Source organism: Anomalospiza imberbis, chromosome 5, assembly GCF_031753505.1.
Source record: "Anomalospiza imberbis isolate Cuckoo-Finch-1a 21T00152 chromosome 5, ASM3175350v1, whole genome shotgun sequence".
Classification (NCBI taxonomy): Eukaryota; Metazoa; Chordata; class Aves; order Passeriformes; family Viduidae; genus Anomalospiza; species Anomalospiza imberbis.
In genome coordinates, this window is record NC_089685.1 from 59,051,451 (window position 1) to 59,066,566 (window position 15,116).

At 37.5% G+C, this 15,116-nt stretch overlaps 1 protein-coding gene across 6 annotated transcripts in view; it reads right to left on the reverse strand.

Annotated features, from left to right (window-relative positions):
- Positions 1-15,116, reverse strand: part of LARGE1 (LARGE xylosyl- and glucuronyltransferase 1) — a 266,932-nt gene that overhangs the window by 192,845 nt on the left and 58,971 nt on the right. The window contains exon 1 of one of the 6 annotated variants that reach the window (XM_068191099.1): positions 3,446-3,541. The exons of 4 other annotated variants lie outside the window; for them this stretch is intronic. The gene's annotated coding sequence lies outside the window, so the exon portion shown is untranslated. Of the gene's footprint in view, positions 1-2,695; positions 2,718-3,445; positions 3,542-15,116 lie in introns of those variants that run through there. One more of the 6 variants, XM_068191100.1, reaches the window with a different exon arrangement.

Consider the following 15,116-nt stretch of genomic DNA (forward strand, 5'->3'; position numbering starts at 1 on the left):
CAGTCAAATACTTCCATTAACTACACTAACTTAACAGAGTAATTTCTTTGTTTTAAATTGTGGATTATCTCCTCAGCTAAGCATGAAGCCGCTCTCAACCAGTATGAGCAGCACATATATTAAAGTATGCAACACAACACTAATCACATTGGTATTCAGTTTCTATATATTTATTTCTTTTAATTATGGCATGAGAACTCGACTATGTCAGACATTCAGCAGGAGTTTCGTGAAACAATGGAAGTAATTATGAAAACAAAAATCAAACACAATTAACTAGATTTAACTGCTCTACTATAAAAAGCTTTTCTAACTGCTTCAAACATTTCCTTGCATTTGTTACAGTTAATCTTTTCCCAGTAATCTTCCATTTGTTTTCAGAGCCACTGGAAATAAATATATACAGTTAAAGCTGTTTACACAGCAATCCTGTGCCTTGGCTTTGTTGTGTTTTTTAAATTAATGTTATCTAATTCTTTTTGCTCTTGCAGTCTCTCTGCTCTCTTTCTGCACGCTTGCAGTCACAGAGTCAATGAACAATTTCTACTGCAAAGCTTTTCCCTTGGCTCTGTATCAATGTAGCATTCATCCCTTATGGGAGATTTTTCAGATTTTTGCCAAAAATATAAATAACATAAAGTAAAAAAGCAGTATCTTATGCAGTATTTTTCTGGGTTTTCTTTAAATGTTGATAATGGGGGTTTATAATGAGTTTGCTCCTTGACAGTCTGATTTTATCTTGGAGCTTTGCAGTCTTCCCATTATGGGAGCCGGTTGTCACATGACATTGTAATATTAAAGAAAAGTCTGGTACCATAAAGGTAGGGTGTAGAGTAACCTCAAGATTAGGAAACACAATATGAAAAAAATTCAATGGTAAATCTTTATTTAATTAAACATCTCTCTATTAATTTTCATGGTTTAAACCCAGACAGCAACTAAGTACAACACAGCCACTCACTCCCCACACATCCTTCCAGAGGGATGGGGAAGAAAATCAGAAAAGAGGAAAACTCATGGGTTGAGACAAGAACAGCTTGATAATTCAAATTAGGTGAAACATTATTATTATCATTATTATTATTACCTCAACAACAACAGTAACAATAATGAAAAGGAGACAGAGGAATAAAACCCAAGAAAAAGCAAGCGATGCCCAATATAGTTGCTCACTGCCTGCTGACCAATGTCCATCCTGCTCCCAAGCAGCCCCTTCATATAAACTTTCCCAGTTTGTACACTGGGCATGTTGTCATATGGTATGGAATATCTCTGGCCTTTGGGTCATTTCGCCTAGCCATGGTCCCTTCCTGGCTTCTTGCACAGCTCCTCATCAGCAGAGCACGGGAAACTAAAAAATTATTTTATTTGAGCATGTATGACTTAGCAACAACCAAAATATCAGGGTGTTATCAACATTATTCTCATAGCCAAAACACAGCACTGTTCCAGCTACTAAGAAGAAAATTAATGCCATTCCAGTCAAATCCAGGCTACTTCTCAAGTTTTTAGAACAGAAACAACATTTTGAAAGAAAATGTCATCTTTTCTCTCATCAACCTCTTCTTCTTCCTCCCAGAACAACTTAATACAGAAACAAATCTAAGGCCCCTTTTGTTTCCACACTCTGAATTTCCTTGACATTGGAGAAGCCCCAAAATCAGACTTCTTAATCCTATAGTACCATGACTTTAAAGAAGGATTAAGGAATATACTCAAAACTCAGCATTCACCTCACAAGTTCCATGAAGCCACTTTAAAGTAAAAGATTACAACAGAGTTTCCAAATGCTACCATAAATGCAGTCTTTCTCAACCAGTTACAAGGAAACAGTCCTATCTGTAAGAGAGAAAATAGCCAGTAAGTTGACAGCACAAATGAGTTCTGCCTTGGAACTGTGCTAACTGCTCCAAGGGCACACAGGATTGACATCTTTTATATCTTCACTCACTATGTGCTATGGCTTAAGGAAAATTCTATTAGTGGCCTGTTAATCAAAGTTTTCTAGAAGGTTCTAGTTGTAAGCAACACCACCACAGCAATGGAATCTCTCTTGACAATAGTCACAGAGAGAAGCAAATAAATAACATGCTTTCACATTTTTCTGCTTTCATTTCCACATACTTCTTTTTGTATGTACATATATATATTTATATACACACTTCTAATGGCATTATGCAAAAGAATGAAAGCCTGCAACTTCCAGAATTATTATTAAGGATTAAGACAATCTAGGACCAACAGGACAAGAATCTTTTCCTAAGCCTCCACTAAAATGTCACTGTTAATATGAGGGGGAAAAAATTGCCATCAGTTGAGAAAAGAGAGAAGCAACAAAATACAATCATGACAAAAAGATTTATCTTGCCTGTAACATTTCATCTGCAACCAAAGAATTATACTTACTTTTAAAGCAGCTACTGACCTGTTTTCTCAAGGAGTTCTCCAAGCCCCAACTTTACTCCACTTTCTCAGCTATATGGGCATACAGCACCAGTATTTCCTGACTTCCTGTCTTATCTAAGGACTCAGCACAACTCAAAGAAAGTGAAACAGAGCCTGGCTTGGTTTGTGTACAGCAGAATTCTAACAAGACCCTATGTACACATACTAGGAGTACCTTAGAATTTGAGATCCCAATGCCACTGAATTATGAGCATACTGGAGACCATGACCAGCCATCAGTATCACATACCTGTGATACAGGATCTTTCAACCAAAAAGCAGCTCTCCTTCAGAATCACAGGCTACAGTCAGGCCACAGCATTATTACATATATAAATTCCAGACTTATAAAAAAGAGATAGCTTTCCAAACCCAAGCATCGCCACCTAAAAAAGTGGCAGAAGGCAATTAAAAAAAAAAAAAAGGTAACATGCTATCTGTTCTAACCTCGGAGAAAAGGAGAAAACATCAGTTTGTTGGTGTATCACTGCTCTCCCCACCTCCACACCACAGCATCTTTCTACTGCATAACCAAAGAGAGACAAGCCATGGGTTTGTCCATCCACCTTGAGCGCATACAACCACACAGAAAAGAAAATGTTCCTTAACTTAGGAGTAGGGCATTATGGGCATCGTACATAACCCTTCTCTGGAATTTTTATGCTAATACTTTGCTTCTTAGCTGAAGTTCTTGGATGTTTGTTCAAAAGCAGTGTTTACTTCCATTAGAATCTGCTACATATAAAGCTGCTCTAACAAGGAAATTGATTAAAGATTCATTAGAGAGTTTTGCTCAGGAGAGAACAATTATTTCTTGAGCTGTTCCTCCCTGACAAAAAAAAAAATCCATCTCTATGAAGCCAAGTCCTACTACAAAAAAATTTTAAAAGCATGACAAAACCCCCCCTAATTTTTATTTTACTGCATAGATCTCAAACTACAAGTTAATTTTACATGAGAATGCTTACATATCCATAGCATGTTTACAGCAGCTACTTACTTGTCAGATGGAAATAAAAGCTAGCATCATACTTACAAATTTATCTTCATTAAATATTTGTATAAAATTAAGCAAATTACAATTAAAAAAAAAAAAGAAAAAAAAAGAAAGGGGAATTTTTGAACAAGATTTCCCACAGGGGCTATTCCCTACAGACAGCATAGATAAGATTGCTCCCTGTGCACTGTAACACTCCCCCAGTACTACCTCAGCAAGTCTGCTGCCTACAGGCACTGCCATCGTGCAATGCCTCAAGAATTACAACACACATCCCTCTGCATCATGATATGACTTGGGTGAGCTGTGGCAGTTTTTGTGCATCATACCAAGAAAGAAAAATAGCACTCTCTTGGGATCCAAGCAGAGGATGTTGCACAGCACAGATGCAGCCAGTCTGTTCCACAGGGGCCAAGCCCTTCCCACCTCTTGGCCTGCAGACCAGGACATCCTCTGGAGGCAATGCCTTTTGCAGTACAACTCTCATGGTTATAATGCCAGTTTTGTTACCTACAGATGGTCTATTCTATTCTTGTATCACCAGCATCACATTATCTGTTATCATAACCCTAGGGGACACAGGGACACAATATTTTGAATCTATGGGCCATGTAAACTGCAGATTAACCATCAGATAAAATGATCGTAAACTAAACGAGGTCAATTCAGTTATAACTGTACAGAGTCTGGGACCACAACACTGACCCCAAGGCCAATGCTTCACCATCAAGATGAGCTATACCTCAATATGTACTGCAACAGAGAGCAGTAACCACTATAGATCACTGACTGCACTTTAAGCAGAGGAGCTTTCTCACTTGCTCATGGGAACCTGTCAGTGAGACAGCATGAAAATATAATGGTTGGGAAAACAATTCTAGCACACTTCTAAAAATAAAACTTTTTGAAACTTTTTTTGTTGCTAGGAGATGCAAAAATATAGGACATAACAATGCAGTTATTTGAAGGGCAAGAAAAGTAGTCCAGAGTTTTATTATTATTATTAGCTAATGTGATTCAGACAGACAGGTTGATTGTGACAACAAATTACATAATACTGTTTTTCCAAAATTCACCCACAGCTATGAGGACACAGTTTGGTAGGACAAGTTTTGTTTATTGCCAAGCTTATATTCACTACTTTTTCAATTGATAAAATGATTTTATAAAAAAGACTGAAAAGGGCTTGGAGGCCTTTGGGTTTTTTTGGCAGCTGTGGATGAGATCTATGGATATATAAAATACACGCAGTGATTATACATATTATTGCAGAGCTGAAAGAGAAGGTAAATCCTTTATTTCTAATGCAACAATGAAATTGCATTGAGACTATCTGAAAATTTAGAGAATATGCACAAATCAAATGGTCCACATCTTCATAAGATGTCATCATTTGCAGAACACAGTACTAATGTTAAATTTGGGATATTCAAGTTAATAGAAAACTAGAGTATTTTTTTTAATCACTAATTCCTGGGAAAATACAAGCTGTACATATTTTACAGTCAACTTAGAATTTAGTCTTGGAAGTCTTAACTTAAAACTTTCAATTATTTCTCCTTATTTGTCACAAAAGATTCAAAATTTTAAGACTCATTTTGTTTGCCTTGTTTTATGGAAATGTCAAGGTATACCTTGTGGTGACTACATTTTTTTATACCGTGCTACTAAGAGACACTTAAAATGTATTCACTTATTAGAAGGTGCTCTGGTACATAAAGTGAAGCCAGCCCAAATGCATGCTTTGAGTGCGTTGAGAACGACAAGGCTGGAAATTTCAATAGTAAGGCTGTTGAAATACCTCTTCTATAACATGCTAAAAATGCACTGTACAGTCTTCAGACATTTGCTGGCATTTAGACATAATTTTGTAGTTAAAAGGTAAATTATGTTCTGAGTGGTTGATTCTTTGGCCACAACTTGAAAATTTATTTATCTAACAAAAAACCCAAAAAAAAAAAACCTGCAAAAGTAGAAAAAAAAGTGAAAATGCTTGTGCCAGTACCATGCATTACCTCCAAAATGCATACCCATTGGCTTTGTATTTCAATGGCAAAAAGCAAAATCATCTACATTTAATTCAATTGCCCTAGAAGGAAATATTCTTTTAAAAGGAAAATACATTTATTCCTGAAAGGTTTCAACTTGATTAAATGCTAATATGGATGCTCATTGTTTGTATTTTGTAAAGTTTATGTACTCTCTTATGAAATAATGTTCCACATTTTAAAACTTATGAAATATATTAGTTTCTAGCTCACATACAGCAGTTGGAAGAATACTTTACTTTTTTGAACAGACTTTGAGAGATTAAAGAACCCAGTTAATATTTATTGATACAGCTGACCTTAAAATTACAGCATCTCTACAGCCAAAGACTTTTACAAACTGGTTTTGAAACAGAGAGACAGGGAAATATATTGAAAGCAACAAAGAGTACCATTTTAAATAAGAAAATGAAGCTGTAGATAATTGGATAGCAGGGTTAAAGACTACTAAAAAGTATAGTACAGCAAAATATACGCTAAAGAAAATGGTGCTCCTGTAAAATGTCCCCTAAACTAAGGTAATATATCTTATTTCTGCCTAAGTGACCCTTTCAATAACATGCATTAGCAGCCTGACAACCTTGGGTGTCTCAGAACTGAAGAGAGTTCCCACTAGGTGAGGAGGGGAAGAAGGGACTGCTCTTCTCATTTTCTTCAACAGCACCTTCAAATCAGAAAGCTTTGAAAGCTTGTATCTCAAGTCATATTTGCAACTATAAAAACATGAACCTTTCGTTTTTTATTAAGTATGAACGCTGAAGTTTTATTAGAACTTACAGAATTGAACTTGAAATAACATGTCACCTCCTCATGGCTTCTGAGAAAATCACAGGGGTTAGCACTACTGTTGGAGGCATTACTGGAAATGCACAGAACTGTTGGAGGCAAATGCCAGCCATTACTTGATACTGATCTCGTTTCAGGCTCTTACCATGCAGCTCTTGGAATTTCCGAGTCTGATTCAGGCAGAATGTGTCTGCTGTATTTAATTGACTTCCAAACACATATACTGTGAGGACAAAGTGTTTATAAACTCTAATAAACAGATGCTTGGAGTAGTTTGTAACCAATCAAGGTAGAGGTCCTTGAATATTTTAACTATTGAGAAGACCATACCAATTACACACATACAGATAAGAATCCATGTTAAGACATTTAGAGATTAATATTATAAACCAGTTCTATGAAATAAAGCAAAATTGTAAAGGTTGACTCATGTCTTCTTAGTGTCTAAAAACACTTTGGAAGAAGCAACATTAAATGTGCAATACAACTTGAGGTATTTTTTTGTCATCTTCAAAGCTATATTCCATGATGTGATCAAACACTTGTATGTGTCATTCTTCTAATACTTAAAGTGATGCTAGCAAATAATTACATGAAAGAATTTGGGGGGAAAACTGCCTTTTGAACAGAAATGAACACAGGGGCTTATCAGCTGAAAAACTATTAGCCACTACAACAGTTCTTTGGGAAAATATTTTACTATTTTTGATATCAAAATACTTTAGCAATAGAAAGAGAATTGTTTCAGCTGTTCTCATCCCTCCTCTGAAGGTCTCAAATTTTTTAGCATTTCCAACATTCCTGTAACATATCCTGATATCAAGGTTCCCAGATCTTTAAATTAAATGTCATAATATTTAAATATCTTTGAGCTTCCTTGGGTCTTTAAAGTAAAAAATTTAGGAGTTCAAGGAAAATTTATTACCCAGCAAGTCAATGGTAAAGAAAAGAAGCCAAAGAGCCCAACTGCAGTGAAAATCTCATCTAAGAAATACCTCAATCCTCATTAATATTTTACCACAGTAGCTCAATAATATTGTCTAAGTGCCACTAACAAAGATTAATGAATCCGATCTACACATATTGTGTATTTTTTTAGGTTTTTTTTTCTATAACATGCTGGATTTTCTGTTTAGGTTTTATTGCCATCTGTGAGGTTAAGCGATATTGGATAAGAACATCTAAAATTGTTTTGCTACATGAGTAACATAAATGACTTGAAGGTATAAAAATTCTAAGGTTTATGGGGAAAAAAGTTCAATCTGCATGCTAATAGCAATAATATTATCAAGTGGAACCCTACAGCTACCATGACATATGTCTCACAAATTCAATCTCTATTCCTTTTGGTGAATCAATGTGGAAAAACACAGGCAAGCAGGCAGTTTCAGCTACAACTGAGAAATAATTCAATAAGTGATTTTACATCAGCATTTTAATTCAGAGGAGGAACACTTTCATCCCTTTTGACACAATCTCCCCAAGCATTCCTTCCTATTCTAGACTGAGCAACATGACTGAGGAGTCTGAGAGGGGACAAACTGGATACCCTTAGGATGAAAAAAACCAGAAGATACATTCCCGAGAGTATGCTAAAGGATGCTCAGCTGCTGGGACAAGACTGCAAGTGGACTACTGTAAAAACCCTGAATGAATGCAGCCTGTGTAACTGGTCCTCTGCACTGACTATTTCACTCTACACATCCACTCCTGCTGGGCCTCAGTAATTGTTAACATGGACAAAGCTGCACCACATCACGCTGCAGAAAATGCTGAAGCCACACCAAATATGAGGTAAAGTGAAAAAGAACTGTTTCATATAGCTGTATTAATGAGGAACAAGTCACAGGCTGTGGAGCTGTCAGAAAAATCAACAGCTGTGATCAAATGCAAGTTTTTTCTTCATCTAGAAATTAGGCTATAAAAGAATTCCCTTTTTTATCATCCCAGTCACAACCTGTCTTGTGCTGAAGCAGAACAACTCAGCTAATTAGATACTTGATAAAGGTAGCTTATTTGGGGCATTTTCCTGCGTATGCATTTACAGCAGGCAAAGGAGGCAAATTACTTATTTAGCATCAACACTTTTTCCCTTCAAATCTAAAATTCTAAACCAGTTAATTCCTCAAAGGTAGCAACGAATTGGACGCATTCTAACTCCCAGTACTTCAAAGAAACTTTTTAACTGAGACATACAGAAATTACTCAGGCTGCTGTTGCCATCCTAAAGGCTTCCAAGCAAATAACCGAGTTCCAGGTAGGAGGGTGCCATACCGACATCCCACCCCCCGCTGCTGCCGTCCTAGAGGCTTTCGAGCGTGCAGCCGAGTTCCAGGAGGAGGGCGCAGGCCGGGAAGCGGCTGGCGGAGCCGCCCGGCCGGGCAGCAGGCGGCGCGGCGCTCAGCAGCGGCTGCGGGATGTCCCCGGCGCGGCAGCAGCGCGCAGGGACAGGAGCGACAATCCATCCCCGCCGGCGGCAGCGCCAAGAGGCAATGGCACGCATTTGCCCCCTGCGGAAAAACACACAGCGGCCAGGCAGTGGGGGAAAAAAGCCTCCCGCCGAATGCTAGAAGCCAGCGGCTGGCTTAGCCACGTAGTGCAAATAGCAGTAATACTGTGCAAACAGAAACTTAGTCATAGTCAAAATGGCAAATTTTTTACATTTTTCCTCTTCCCAGTGCAGAAACTCCTTCTTGTGTGACTATGCCTACGGAGCTGAGCATAGGAGGATCATATCTAATAAGTGATGTGCAAACAGAGCAAGTTCTTGCCCCTACAGACGTTCAGTCTAAAAGTACCCAGACAGAAAACACTCTGCTCTTCCACAGTGCAGGGTAACAAGGCAGACTGACATGCCTTGTCTATTATCAGACTAAGCCTGAAACATTAACTTAAAAATGGATTCCGAAGACCAAGTTCACCACCACAACTGCAAATTATCCCTCTTTAAAAGCATTATTACCACAGAGCCATGCATACCATTATCAGAGGCTCTTTCCCATTTCACCACCACCTAAGAGAACCTACCAGCTCAGACTCTCTCACTCATCAACAAATGCTCAAGCAACACAAGTTGGACATTACACACAGTCTAAAATTAACAATAAAGAAAACACCTTATTTCCCCTTTGGGGCTTTTTACACCTTATTCTTTTTTAAGAGATGATTATTTTGAGATGAATTTTTTTAGGAAGTTCTCAGTGTCACACTTAAACAGTCACTGGTTTTTCTCCCTCAAACATTTTAAAACATAGAAAGCTCTAAGGATTGTCTTCAGAAATCTGTTTTGCAGTCCTCTAACTTGGCATGTGCCCAGTATTTAGTGTTGAATTACAGCTCTGAGAAATAAATGAAACATCATTTCCAAAAGAAATGGCATTTTTCACAGTTTATAAATGTATTGAGGGATAAATTCCATTTTTAACAAACCGGTCAGAACTGATCTTACACAGGAAACTCCAACACAATCTTTAAAAAAGAAAAAAAAAAACCAAAAGAACAAAAAAAAAAAAAAAACAGAAAACACTTGCAAAACAGCTCTGCATAATGCTACTCAAAAAGCAAAGAAAGTATGTTCTTCCTGCGCTGGGGGACAGACAGGGCTCAGGGCCGCTGGTTAGACACCATCTAATGTACAGATCATGAAGGTCATCATCTGACCTTTTCCTATCCATCTTCACTCAGTGTTACCTAAGAACCCAATGCAGACCTGGATTTTGCCTGCCTACTCATAGCCTTTCCATTGACAATGCACATTCCTACTGTATTTAAAAACTGGTATTACAATAATCATCTTGTTCTTTCATTCCACGCTTAAGTGGGTTGTTTTAACACTGGCCACCTTGTGCACATGAACAGCAACACAAGCAGGTGTCTCATGTTATGTGCATGAAGAATTTAGAGAACTAACCTGAAACAATTTGGGTTTACATTTCTGTTTACAGACATGGAAGTGGATGCTCCTTTTTTCGAGTTACGGGGCTGATTTTCACAATCTAGACTTTAGGAAAACACACACATTAATTTTCTTGTTTAGTTAACAGTATCATGGTTTTAGGGCACAGCACTAGAGTTATGACATGGGACTGTGGTCACAGAGGGGAAAAAGCAGTCTCATAGGGGAGCTATGCACAATAATAAACACTTGAGCTAACACCACTTTTTCTGAGACATTATTTGACTTTGCTCTGCAGAGAATCAGAAAAATTGAGGTTACAGCCCAAATAGGTGTTTTGCAAATAAAACACTAGAAAAAGCTTAGCACTACATTTCAATACCCAAATAGGATGTAGGCAAAAGCAAAAAAGGACACTAATGAAGCTGATAGGAATGACCTTAACAAGCTAACAAGTAAAAAAAATAATTTCTGTAATGCCCACACACTGTCAGCAATTGTTGCTTCCCCTGATACCTGGCAACTGCAAAACAGAGACACCTCCTTCCACACATGCTTAGTTCGTACTTTTCCCACACTCACACTTAAATCGGACACTACAATTGTTAGTTTAGACGTCCATAATTCTCACACTTCAACAGCATGAAAATCTTATCAGAACCTGTAGGAGCACCATTATCGTCCAAATTCTTCACAGATTGAAAGCAGTGGCTGAGACACACCCTACTGCTTTTTAGGAAGGCAGCAGAAAAATTAAAATGCAAAATAAAGAAATAGAAGATGGAAGCCTAGATCCAAATCATGGAAGACAGACTATTAGTTATTTTCTGAAGACAATCTTCTCATTAACTTTTATCAAATCCCTAAAAGACAATACCTCAAAAAAGGCCTATTGACTTTTTTGTCATGCTTTAGCTTTGCAGAAACAGAAAGTAACAATCATAGTTTAGGGAAAAAATTGAACTATTTTTACAAAGGCTTCTTTGGGGATCTAGAGGCTAATACTGTAAGAAGTCCAAAATTAAATACTTATTTTTAAAAATACACTCTGCCATTGTGGAAAGTCTAACTTCTAATAAATCCACCTCTGTAAAGACTGAGCAAGACATGACTGCACACAGTTTGAGATACCCACATCTAGGCTCCCTTTTCCACAAAAGGTTGGAGCAAATGACCTTTTAAGCCTAACCTGGGCTCTTCTCTGATTTTATGAAAAAAAAAAAAAAAAAAAATCATTTTGTAGTAAAGGTCACAAGTTCTAGATTTAGAGACTTTCACAGAAGTTATATGCACGCAAAACAAGGTCATACAAAGTCTCAAATTCAGAAGTAAAATTAATACAGATAGAATTAGCAACTAGCTTTGAATATGTAGGTTTTAAGAAGTTATGACCTACATTATAATGCAAAAATAGGCCCCAGAATGGAAAGGTCGAGTCACCCCTTCTCTTGCTAAAAAGAAGACAGGGCTTGTAGAAGCATTAAAAATATCTTTTACCATTTTATTTTAATTTTAGTGGGTTTTTTACACACCACTTTGAATCATCTTCGTATTGTTTGGCAAATACCAAGACTCTGGAAAGGAAATGAAAGACCTTTTCTCCATCTGAGCTCAAATAAAAGCAAGTTTGCTTCATCACTCACTAGCTGTGATCTTAGCCCTGGAAAAGCAAGAGCTAACCATAATATACAAAAGTCTGTAGAAAGGAAAGACACAAACTGCTATCACTCATATATATTAGCAAGAAACAAAAATATTCTATAAAAAATTAGCTGTTATTGCAGAATAGGTATTCTGACTCACGTTTCTATCACTGATAATGCTGCTTAGGAAAATAAATATACATTTTCCAACCTCTTCACAGAAGCAATTTCTCCCATATAATATATTATCTTTTCTGGTTGTTATGTATGTAATATATGCACACTCCTCTCAGATCATTTATTTACAATATAAGCTAATGAAGTCAGTATCATCTTTTTCTTAGTCCAGGATGCTTTCATAAGGAGTGTAAAAGTCTCATTTTTCAGGCAAATATTTCAATGAATAAAGGACCAGAAAAAGCTCAGAAAGCTGATCGTATCCTGGGCAGGGTGAGGAAAGTGCCCAGCACAGGAAGGACATTGACCTGGAGTGAGTCCACCCTTGAATGATGATTAGAAGGATGGAACACCTCTCCTACATGGAAAGGCTGAGACAATTGGGTTTGCTCTGCCTGGAGAAGGCCTCAGGGTGACCTAATAGGAGCCTTTTGGTACTTGAAGAGAGCCCACAAGAAAGATGGAGAGGGATATTTTAAAAGGGCAAGGGAGATTGACTTCAAACTGAGATCAGGTTTAGATGAAATATTAGGAAGAAATTCTTTACTGTGGGGGTGTTGAGGCACTGGACCAGGTTGCCCAGAAAAGTTGTAGGTGCTTCATCCCTGATAGTGTTCATGGCCAGGTGTTCATGGCTGAGAGAGAATAAAACAGAGGATATACCTACAGCTTTTACGATGTAAAAGCTCTCCTTTCCAGAACTAGAGAGATCAAAGGGATTCCAGAACTCACTTGCACTATAGCAAAAGATTTTTTTTTCATCCCGTCAATCAATTTAATGTGGAGAAAGCAGGACTATGAAAAAGAGTCTGAATGAAGTACAAATGGAAACATATGTGTTGTGAAAGGACCAAAAGAAACATTCAATGAATCAGTAAGAGATTTTACATGTTGATGGGCACCCCCAAATATACCAGTTATCAACTGCACTTCCATACGCAGTTCCTCAAGAGGTCTGGTTTTAGAAAATAAAGGACAAAATTAAATCATTAAGAGAAGGTGACAGGAAGAACAGGATTAGAGCTATAAACTACCCAGACAAGGACAGTATGGAAATCAGCAGCATTGCCTACTGACTTACAGTGATGCTACAGAATGAAAGGGCTAAGATTGCAATCACTGTCAACTCCTAAAGAGTACAAAAGGTACAGTCAAAAAAAACCCATGTGATCACCAATCAAGAAGAAAAATGCAGAAGATATGATGAGGACTTAATAGCCAGCATCTTCTATCCTTCCTGTCCCTGTAAGTAATCCCAGCCCCATCACCTGATCACACATCTTGGTGCTTCTGCATATGTGATAAGAAAGTGAAATCAGTGAAAGATTAAGTATGAGAAGGAAAAATGCCTTTTGTTAAAGTAAAATCATCTTCCCCTTCTGCAGGCCTTCCCCATTATATTTTATCACACTAGTTGCTATGATCACTTGTGCTCCCAGGCAAGTGCACTGAAAAAAGCCATACCATGCCTTGTTCACAGTAGCAAACTTCCTACTTGCTGCAGAAGCCAACATGCTTGGGGATGCTGAATCATAGGATCCCATCCACAAATGCATGCTTACTACATAGTCTCATGTGAAAACCTATGCCACACAATCAAATAATTATCCCTTAAGCATCTTACATGCTGGGATTTTAATAATTAGGGAAATCTGTTCATAAACAGAAAAACAAGCTATGTGTCACTCAAGTATAAACACCCTTGTCATGCAAGCCTTTTCTTGCTCTCTTGTATAAAATGAATGACCAGGAAAGGATACAGCAACTAAATGTTGTACAGTCAATAAAAGCTAGTAACAGCTACTGTTATTACTTGTACTAACGCAGTAATTAATTCCCTTTTCTCACACATGGCAGCTTCCTCTAATGGAGCTCCATCCATGAAGACCAAAACCAGGCAGAGTCCTTCCTCCAGCAGCAACAGGCCAAGATCTGTGATGTGTGCAGATCCAAGTCCTACCCCTGCTGTCACTGAAATTCCATGGTAAAGACAGAGTGACAGCCACGAAGCAGCTACATATTTGTTACAGTTCAGACACTGGTTAACAGTGATCCAAGAAACATTTCTGCTCCCCCTTCCCGTTCCACAGATGGAAGCATGCTTACAAACATGGCATCACATATACACTCAATTATATTAACTTCTTTCAGCTGTAAGCATCTACAGCAAAAGAATGGATTCCCCATTGCATTTGATGGAGCAGTAACAACTTTTAAGCAAACAATAACATAGGCCACAAAGAGCTTAAAAACTGAAAGGCAAAACAAAGGGAGTCAATTTCCCACAAAGCTCTAGTATTCAAAACTGTGGAAGCATTGGTAAGTAAAGCATGTTACTACATCAGTATCCTTATATACTGTAAACACTCCTGTGGGTTAGTGCTTTAACAACATGTACATTAAGTATTACTGTTTGAAGTTTTAACTCAATAAATTACAGCTCCACTACTCTGCCTCCTTAAAATAAGAGTTTTTCCTTTGAAAACTATTACAGCGTAGGATAAGGCAACATTTCATAAACATGCAAGTGTTGACAATAATGAGCCCACACAGTCATAGTTCGCAACACAGACATTTTTACTTTATTTAAACAAAACAAAAAAGTTGGACAGGGAAAAGAAGAGCCTTAAGAGAAAAGAAGCAGACTATGTTTGCTCTTATGGGAGGTAAAGAAAGAACAAAGGAACTTCTGACCTCAGGCACAGCCAAAAATAAAAGGAGTAATGTGGATTCTTTTCTCACACAATTGCTGACTCTGTATTCGCTTATTCCCATTACATACCATTCAGATATGCAAAAGAGCTGGTAATTTCTTCAGGGGAAGATTTTTGCCATGTTATTTATTAGCTAGGAAATAATTCCTGACACATGCTGAATTTTTGACAGACTTGCTCAGTTTTGACTCAGCCTTTTGATAATTATACAGCAGCAGTGCCTATGAATAAAAGTAATTTCTCTTTGCTTCTTATGCTGCGATTATTCCAGAGTTCTCCTGATAGCACTTATTGAGTCATTTCAAATACTATTCATTTTTTAAAACGTCTACCTATTCATATTACTTGTGGGTTTAAGCCTGTTTGTTTTGTCTTTGTCTCAAATAATGGTGAGATTTTTAACATCCATAA